Source organism: Amphiura filiformis, unplaced genomic scaffold, assembly GCF_039555335.1.
Source record: "Amphiura filiformis unplaced genomic scaffold, Afil_fr2py scaffold_23, whole genome shotgun sequence".
Classification (NCBI taxonomy): Eukaryota; Metazoa; Echinodermata; class Ophiuroidea; order Amphilepidida; family Amphiuridae; genus Amphiura; species Amphiura filiformis.
Genome location: NW_027305487.1, coordinates 2640640 through 2650211, shown reverse-complemented (window position 1 = coordinate 2650211; position 9572 = coordinate 2640640). Strand labels below are relative to the sequence as shown.

Sequence of the window (9572 nt, the reverse complement as noted above, 5' to 3'; positions counted from 1 at the left end):
TCATCGATCGACTGCTTGCTAACATCTCCCATGGATGTCAGCTTATGTGTACACACGTCGAGCGCGATGCTCCGTGTAGTATTACATGTTACGATCGGCGAGCGTAGTATGCTACACGCATTGTAGGCGCTGGAATGAAATCGCAATTTTCTTCGTTATACCTCATTTGTTTGGCTCGAAATTAAAAGGATACTGTGATCAGTGAAAACAAACATTTAAATAGGAATATATTCTTTATGCAAATCACACATTATTGCTTTAACAATAATGTGCTGCATTGTAGTTTAGAATTGAAGAAATTAATAAAGTTATACGGGTTGACTAAGTATTGTTGGTCGAAACAGCCAAAAAGGTCGATTTTCATTATCTAAATCAATTAGGCCTATTATTGAAAAATAATACCTTGATGTTTATATAGAAATAACAAGAGAATCTGCAGTTACATGGACAAAAGAATAGTTCAATTGAAAAAAAATACTAGGCCTACAACACAAGTTAAGACGGAATGTGTCTTTTGATGCAAAGCCTTTCCATGCGACTCTTGATATACTTGGTAGATATCCCTGATCATGCTGATAGTGGGATGGTAGTGATAGATATACCCATGATAAACCACAGCAAACACAAAGCGTTTTACATATAACTCTTTTTGTCGGGTTATCACTGGTTATTTAAAGGATATAAAAACGTTTTAATAACGTTCCAAAAATCTTAGTGAAAACTTGATGCAAAACATTCTGACATAATGTTATTTAAGAGTTGACAAAATATTTTGCAAAAATGTTTGCTAAAATATTTTACAGTAACACCATGACACGTTGAAATGTTGACACTAATCGAACTTATTTGTAAAATGTTGTTTTTCATGACCTTTATATAATCCGATATTAAATGTAGTAGTAAGGACACTACCATTCTTGCATAATTTAATCCTGTATAAAAAGCATTTAAATGGCTAAAAATTTCCAATTTCTAAAATACAGGATTAAATTCGAGATACGACCAAAAAAAAGTTGTAAATCCTTCAAAAATGTCATTTAGCATGGCTTGACCTTATGACCTTTGACCTATGACCCTTAAAACAAAAACAAACAAAAAACCCAAAATTCAAAATACAACACTTGATTTCAAAATGCAATAAAAAAAGTTGCAAATTTTTTAAAATGTGTGTTTTAATTGCTTTTGGTTTTTTTTTTTAGGACACTACCTTGGGATAATGCCATCAGCTCCGTTGCTAAGGAAATTATGCCCCGTTGCTAGGGATAATGTCATCATCCCCGTTGTTAGGGATAATGCCATCAGCTCCGTTGCTAAGGAAATTATGCCCGTTGCTAGGGATAATGCCATCATCCCCGTTGCTAAGGAAATTATGCCCCGTTGCTAGGGATAATGCCATCAGCTTCGTTGCTAAGGAAATTATGCCCCGTTGCTAGGGATAATGCCATCATCCCCGTTGCTAAGGAAATTATGCCCCGTTGCTAGGGATAATGCCATCATCCCCGTTGCTAAGGAAATCATGCCCCGTTGCTAGGGATAATGCTATCATCCCCGTTGCTAAGGAAATTATGCCCCGTTGCTAGGGATAATGCCATCATCCTCGTTGCTAAGGAAATTATGCCCCGTTGCTAGGGATAATGCCATCAGCTCCGTTGCTAAGGAAATTATGTCCCGTTGCTAGGGACAATGCTATCATCTCCGTTGCTAAGGAAATTATGTCCCGTTGCTTTGATGGTGTGTGATCATAGTCATAACGAGAGATAATGTTATTAGCTCCGTTGCTAGGGACAATGTTTATCTTGGGACAATGCCAACATCCCCGTTGCTAGGGATAATGCCATCAGCTCCGTTGCTAGGGTAATGTCATCATCCTCGTTGCTAGGGATAATGCCATCAGCTCTGTTGCCAGTATTTTGTACTGATGTTCTAATTCTTAATATCAGTAAATATAAAAACTGTGTGTGTGTGCATCATCGATATTAAATACAATCAGATGTCTAACGTGCGTACTCAAGAATAGTACGGGTGCGTAACCGTATCGTGACCGTATTTTCGAATAAAGTTCCACAAATTATGATAATGAGTTCCACAAATTATGATAATCAGTCAATATCTGTTAATGCGCATGCGCAACATGTACAATATGCCGTACATTGTACATGCAATTTGATGAAATCTTTGACGTCATTTTTGTTCATCCGATCAAAAATTAATGGCGACCAATTTTCACCGCTTACTTTGAAATTTTCGGGTTTTCATCCGAAATATCTCAACATCGGCTGATGTTTATGACTTGGTACTTTGTCACCCGTGAACATTTGCGGACTTTTACCACTTGGATTACATTGGGCACACGTAGCTCTTCGATTTTAAGTGATTTTGGACAAGAAACTCCGTCTCCAAATCGGTGTACATTTTACACGCAATTTTCGCATTGGGCAGTGCACTGCAATGCAGTGTGAGTTGAGAGGTTGTAATGCAATGGCAACAACCGTGTCACGGATGTCATGGATAATGACACGTAGTCTGTAGTTCTCTGACCGGGATCTCTGATTGATTTCATCAGCTACTTCTCCTGTCACTGACGGGTAAGTAAGTTTAGCCCGGATTTTAGCTCATATTTGGACAGGAAATCTACTGTTACTGACGGCCGTATACATGTATACGGTACCCATCATTCAATCATGCCCATGGCATGGTTACATTTTTCACTTGCATGCTTGTCAATGCTGAGACTAGCATGACTAGTAAACCAACAGGTCAATGTCATACTCATAGTCGTTGATAGCAGTTGTTATGCATAGACTCTGGAGTTTAACATTTGTGACATTCTATTAAATCACCTACGACACACCGAGTAAATGTTCACGCCCATGCCATGCCGGCATGGGTTTGAATTTGATCTTATTTATAGAAAAATTATTTAATAGAGGCCGTCAGCGTGACGTCATATGCCGCCATCTTGTGGGTACACGCTGCGATGGTCGTTCGATCTCCATGCGTAAACAGCAAAATCACGGCGTTGTTGCGTGATAACAGCTGCGTGGCAAGCTGCGCCCTGCGCGTAGTGTCCGTAGTGTCCGACGCATGAACACACAGATCATTTGTACCCACAAGATGGCGAAATGCTGACGGCGTGGCCTCTATTTGTGTACATCGTGGAACATTCAACTACGATTGTTACTCACAACTAATCATGCTAAAATAATACACGAGTGTACAGTGCTACTCTACGCGAGTACGCGTCCATATTAGCGAGGTTATACTATGATCAGCTCTTAATAGGCGGGAATTATTCGGTTTTTGTTACTGCGCGAGTCAATAAAGTTCCAACTTACGCACACGTAAATTCACAAAAGCACGCGTCTTCACGCAAGACGCAAACATGGCAAAGCGCAGATCACGTAACTGCTGCACCCAGCTGTGTGTACGCCGTTCTATATCAATCCACGATGTTATGAGTCCCCGCCTATTAAGAGCTGATCAGAGTATATCTGTGTACAACAGCTTACTACGCATAGCCACGCAAAGAGTATGTTCCACGATGTACACGAATTAAATAATTTTTCTATAGCATATGCTTACAAAATGTAGTACTAGTAGGCAGGCATGTATAATGTAAATTTGACGAAAATTTAAGTACCGTACAGGGCGTTCATGCGTGGTCTGACGTGCCGCTATACCATTTTTCACCCTGATGTAGCAGTGACGTCAGTGCGTATTTCATTGGGTGCAGCTTCAAGTCGCTAGTTTTTGATCTAAAGCGCTGGCGGCGTACATGCACATGCTCAAAGCATGAAAGACGTGCGACGTCGCATGGATGCGTGTGAGATACAGATGCCACAACTCGTTCACATCACTGTCACATCAGGCTGAAAAATGGCACACACGACACCGCTATTCCGACCACACAAATCAGGGTCTTAGGCAGGATTTGAAGGTTTGGGTGTGTAAATAAAAAAAACTGGGTAGGCCTACTGTGTAAATTTAAAATTTGTGTGGGCTAAAACTGGGTGGTTACAAATTTGGGTGTGTAAAACATAAAAACACTCCATATGGCTGGCTGCCTAATCCCTTGTACTGTACATGCTGTATGTCAGTCCGAATATGAAAATCACTGCACTCATCTGACACTGTCCTAAAAAACATGTAGCTATAATATTTACAGCAATTTCTTGGCCAAACTGGAACACTATAAACGCCAGTGGCTCCGCGATAAACACACGCAAATATAGCGTGGTACAGAAGAAAGCATACACGCGCCTTACATTGCGTACACGCTTAGTACGCTACATGGACGCAACGCGCATGTTCCAGTTTGGCCAAGAAATTACTGTAAATATTATAGTCCAAATGTTTTTCAGACTAGTGCAGTATTTTATTAAAATTCTGAAAATCATGTCACCAGCCCAAATCTGAATAGCACAGATTTAGATCAATATGCAGCTAGTCTGAATATGAAAAGTGTATACTGCACAAGATGGCAAGAAAAATACTGCACCAGTCCAAAACTGAAAACTATTGGCATTGCTCTAGTCTGAATCTAAAAAAAAAAACACTGCGCTGGTCTGGATATGAAAAACACTGCGCTGGTCTAAATATGGGAAATATTTGGACTAGCTATGGACTATGCAGTGTTTTCAAATTCGGACTAGTAAGTCCTGTGGTTCTCAGTGTCGGGCTACAACGCTATATGGTTTTCAGTTTCCTACTGGCGCTGTATTTTTCAGATTCGGACTAGCGCAGTGTTTTTCAGATTCCGACTAGAGCAACACGAACGCCACTGATTTGAACTCCTTACTATAGGGCCTGTGGGCTATTTTGTTGACAGGGCCCTTATCCTTAAATCCGCCACTGGGCTGCAATATGCTAAAAAATAATAATTAATAACCACAATAACACACTCGTGTTTCACTTTTTTATTTCACAAACTAGGTTGTGACGGTGACGGTAACCTGGATTATGATGATAAGGAGAATGAACGAACAATAGTACATCATGGATGGAATATAATTAACCTGGTATGTAGGCCTACACTACAGTAAATTTGATTTAAACTAAAGCCATAAATGTACATTGTACAAACTACTAGTACATCAAATTTTAATTTTATTATTCTTTACACAAAATGTGGAAATAGTATTAGAAATAACTGTCAGAAATGGGGTCTGTCCATTTTAAGCCGAAATAACAAGATAAAGTTTAAGAAACCCTGCTGGCTATTTTGGCTGTCACCTACAACATGGAGTTCTATGGGGAATTAAATGTCTGATTAGTTTGAATATCGTACGACATTATGTTAAAATTACATTTTGATTTGACCAACACAGTGTAAACATTACAAATATGCATTTTTACAAATTTCATAAAATTTTACAAATATGGCTTTAAATAAAAATGCAAACAAAATTGTATAGTAGTATATACACATTAGGCCTAAAAAATTGTTTGATTGGGGTAACATAAAAAAAAAATTAGGGTAGGTCAGTTGGCAATTTAAAAAAAAAAATTACTCACACAATTTAAACTGTAGGCCCTATTTAATTGCATGATAAAGGCCTTGGAACTTTTTTTTTTTTTTTTTTTTATTTAATTTTTTTTAATTTTTAAAAAACTTTTACAAAAAAAATAAGAAAAAAGGTCTAGGGTCGGGCTTATTATTAGGGTCGGTCGGGTTACGCAAATCAAACAATTTTTTAGGTCTTGCATGTGAGGAGAGCGTGGCCTAGTGGTTAAGGCATATGACTGTGAACCCAAGGGTCAAGGGTTCGAATCCCAGGTCCGGCTCTTTGTGTCCTTGAGCAAGACACTTTACTCTACCCCCTCACAAATATTTACGTCAGTGTGCGAAATAAAGAAAATACAGAGGTTATCCCGACGATAACTAAAGAATAAATTCTGTTTGTCCTCAAAACATTTTGGTTGTCCCCAAAATGTGTCATATTTTTTAATGCAAAAAATCAAATTTGTTTGATGTCTTTTGGTGTGGTAAATCTGTAGCCACAAATTGCTAAACCTGAGGCCCTTGCATTCTTAATACGAAGAATGTCTTTCTGATATCAAATAATTTTCATTTGATGAAATTCACGATATAATACAAATTTTATGACAAATTATTAAAATTTGATATTTTTCACATTTTGGAGATATAACAGTCCTCAAAGTAAATTTTATAAATTTAATGATATAGTCTTAAAGTGTATGTAGCTGGGAGTCTTCAATACAAAAGGTCAAAATTTTCAATTGATCATCGGCTTTTCATCCCAACCTACATACACTTTAGGTAGAAATCATCAGATTTATAAAGTTTACTTCGAGTACTGAAAAATATCAAAAATATCAATTTTTAATGATTTGCCATAAAATGTGTATTACATTGCGAATTTCAAAAATCAAAATTATTTGATCTATCAGAAGGCCATTCTTCGTATTCAGAATGCAATTCGATATGTCTGATGTGCTCTAATGTCCCACAATAATACTGTCCAAACATTCATACCCCTTCCTTAAGGATACAAATTACAATCAATTTACATGAAGTCAAAAGTCAAAATTTCATGTCAAGTTTATCATGATTTTGGAGGTAAAATATAGTGGTTGTCCCCAGTGGTTGATAAGTACATAGCTCAATATGGTTGTCCCCAGTAATTCTTGGACAAGAGGACAGACAAGAGGATAAGTGCTTATTTCGAACACTGATTGACATCCAGAGGCTTGCCTATGTGATAAAGCAAAAATGAGTGTGTACTCTCTTTAACCAAAATTATGTGTACATACATGTACTGTTGGAACTGCAAGAATCACAATTTTGTCTCTGTCTTCAATTATTTTATTTTACAGATGAAAACAAGAACTTGCACTGGAAGTCTGGAAGGACCGTGGAGATAGGAGTACCGATCTGTATACAATTTTATACATCAAACCTATCAGACACAGAAGGGGTCATCCAATTTGAAATGACAGCCACCAACAGGACAGTTTTATGCACATTCGTACTTCCCCCTGTACTACATGTATAAAGCACACATCCTGGAAAGAACTCCAGGACTGTGTAAAGACATGGAATGGTGATGGTCTCCAATCTTTGGCAGTCACACAAGCAAATCCATCTAAATTCAAGGCTACTGTTCTTCTTGAAAAACTGCCCTTAAATTAGTCATGCATGCCACCATGATGCCACATGCTTGCTGCCACCACTAGTGGAAACTTGATAATGGGACTGACTGACTGAGTATTTTGGAGGACAACAAACCATGAACTCAGGGGTAGCAATAAACCAGTGCTTGGAGGTTGTTAAAGCCATATTATAACATTGGCTGAGGAGGACTCTCTCAATATTTTTCAAAATTCTGTTTTTTACACAATAATATCCAGCAAAAATCAGGACTCTAGGTGCTGCAGTTTTAATTATTACAATGGAATGTGTCCCCAGAACAGTGGCATAGATTTCTTTGTGACATGGGGGGATGAGGTTGGAAAAATTGTCTTGATAGTGAATCCAACACATTTTGGCGACAAAAGAAGTTTATGGTACAAATAATAATAACTAATATTTGGCCATTTTAGCCCCCAAAGCCCAATTTTTTTGTGATATGCGCGAATTTATTCCACTTTTGCACTATTTCATCGATTTTACCTTCAAAATGGCAAAATTTTTCGCGCGCATTTGTGCCATATACTGGTTCTGTTGCCAAAAGTGCCGGATTCTCTATATTTCAAGAATTTTTTTCCAACCCATCCCCCCCAATGTCAAAAAGAAATCTACGCCACTGCCAGAGGAGCAGCATTCCTGTTATGAACCGGTAAGGTATTCCACAAACGTGGATCTGCCAATGGTAAAATAGCAATGTGGTGGTACAGGTGTGCCAAAATATTCCTCTATCCAGTCAGAATCATTATCATACATGTATCAGTAATCTTGGTAATGAGCTTTTAATTTGATGGGGGAAATAAAACAATTAAAAAGATACATGTTTCATTGCAAATCGCCTAATTAATGATTGTAGATACTGAATGTTAATTTTATTATTTGAGTTTCTCAAACATTGCTAGTATATCTTTAGTATCTACCCTATGGGGTTTAATACCTAAACTTTGGTTCACCTCAAGTACAGTAGTGACGTCAATGCTTTTTCGCGGTTGCGCTGCAAACAAGCGTCGCTTGGACTTGTGCGGCTACGCTCTCTGCGATTAACTTTACGCGCACAGTTAAATCCTGCACATAGTGAAATACGCACCTACGTCATTACCAAACTTGAGGCGAACCATGTTGCAATTGGATAAACAAGTTCACCTTTTTGTGTTGACTCACTTAAAGAGTGACAATCTTGGTTCTAGCAACAAAGGGTACCTAAAAAAACCTTTTTATTTCCAAAAATCAAACAGAATTTTGAACCATTTTGCTTTCAGGTCATAAATTTGTGATTTTGAGTTTTACATAAAAGAACATATCATGTGTTTTCATTTTTGCAATAGCTGTGTGGAGCACAAAAAGTGCAACTCATCTTCTGCAAAAATTGCCACTTTTACAGGACTGTGCCCCCAAAACTGAACTGTTTATGCCAACAAGTTCAGGATTTTGTATGTCAAACCCCGAAACTGAATACTTTTTTTACACCTACAGTACACTTGGACTTTAATTTGGACACTTCGTCATGTGTGTGCGACAGGAACCAAAGAGGTCCAAATCCACTGAGTTGGACATAGAATTGTTAAACATTATAGGTTACATATGATTTTTGCTTCATACTAATAGAAAATTAGAAATAGGCCTAAATAAATTAAAAATGCTAGTGTCAATAATGCATGTGATAAATCTTCTCGCCAGTTGAAAGCCCAAGCATGTTTTGTTTAATAACTTTTTAGCAACTGCTTTATCTCCTCAACAAATATTGAATGAACTTGATTCGATTTTTGTAGCTTTTTCAGGGCCAGATCAGAATTTCGTTTCACAGTGCGAGAATCAATCCTGATTCTTTCAGAATAAATTTGCGGGAATCATTTGATTCTCGCAAATCAACTCATCTATCTCATTTATTCTGACCCAGTCTTTATTGTTTGTCCAAATAGAAATGAGAGGGTTTTTTTAGTAGCGTCTATGCGTATAGGTTAGGAGACTGAAGGATTTAGCCTAATGCCGAAATACACGCAAAAACATGGATCTTTCCCAAGTCCCCAAATTTGAGATATATTTAGTATTCGGACACGTTATAAAGATTTAGGTGACTAGGCAAGATCCAGGCTACGTACTGCACTTTTATTACAGTATAAATCATGAATATTAATTAACATGCCCATATAAGGATCGTACATCCGGGTGATCATGCCCATATTAGCGTTCCTCATAAACATTATTTGTGGAACTTTATCTAATTAACATTATTTGTGGAACTCATTAACATTATTTGTGAAACTTTATGCAGTACTTCCGGTTACGCCGTATATCGAAAGCATAGGCTTCTGGTTGTTAAATAGACTTCAGTGGTGTGCATATACCTATTACATTGTATTGTCAACACGTATGTTCAAAGTCCATAACGAGGGATAATGCCATCAGCTCCGTTGCTAGGGACAAT

General features: G+C 37.7%; 1 long non-coding RNA gene across 1 annotated transcript; it reads left to right on the top strand.

Moving 5' to 3' along the window:
• The first annotated feature begins 2207 nt into the window (after positions 1-2207).
• On the top strand, positions 2208-7282 carry LOC140143562 (uncharacterized). The gene is made up of 3 exons (XR_011857763.1): positions 2208-2585; positions 4933-5018; positions 6838-7282. It is a non-coding gene; the product is annotated as an uncharacterized lncRNA (long non-coding RNA).
• Positions 7283-9572: the final 2290 nt, after the last annotated feature.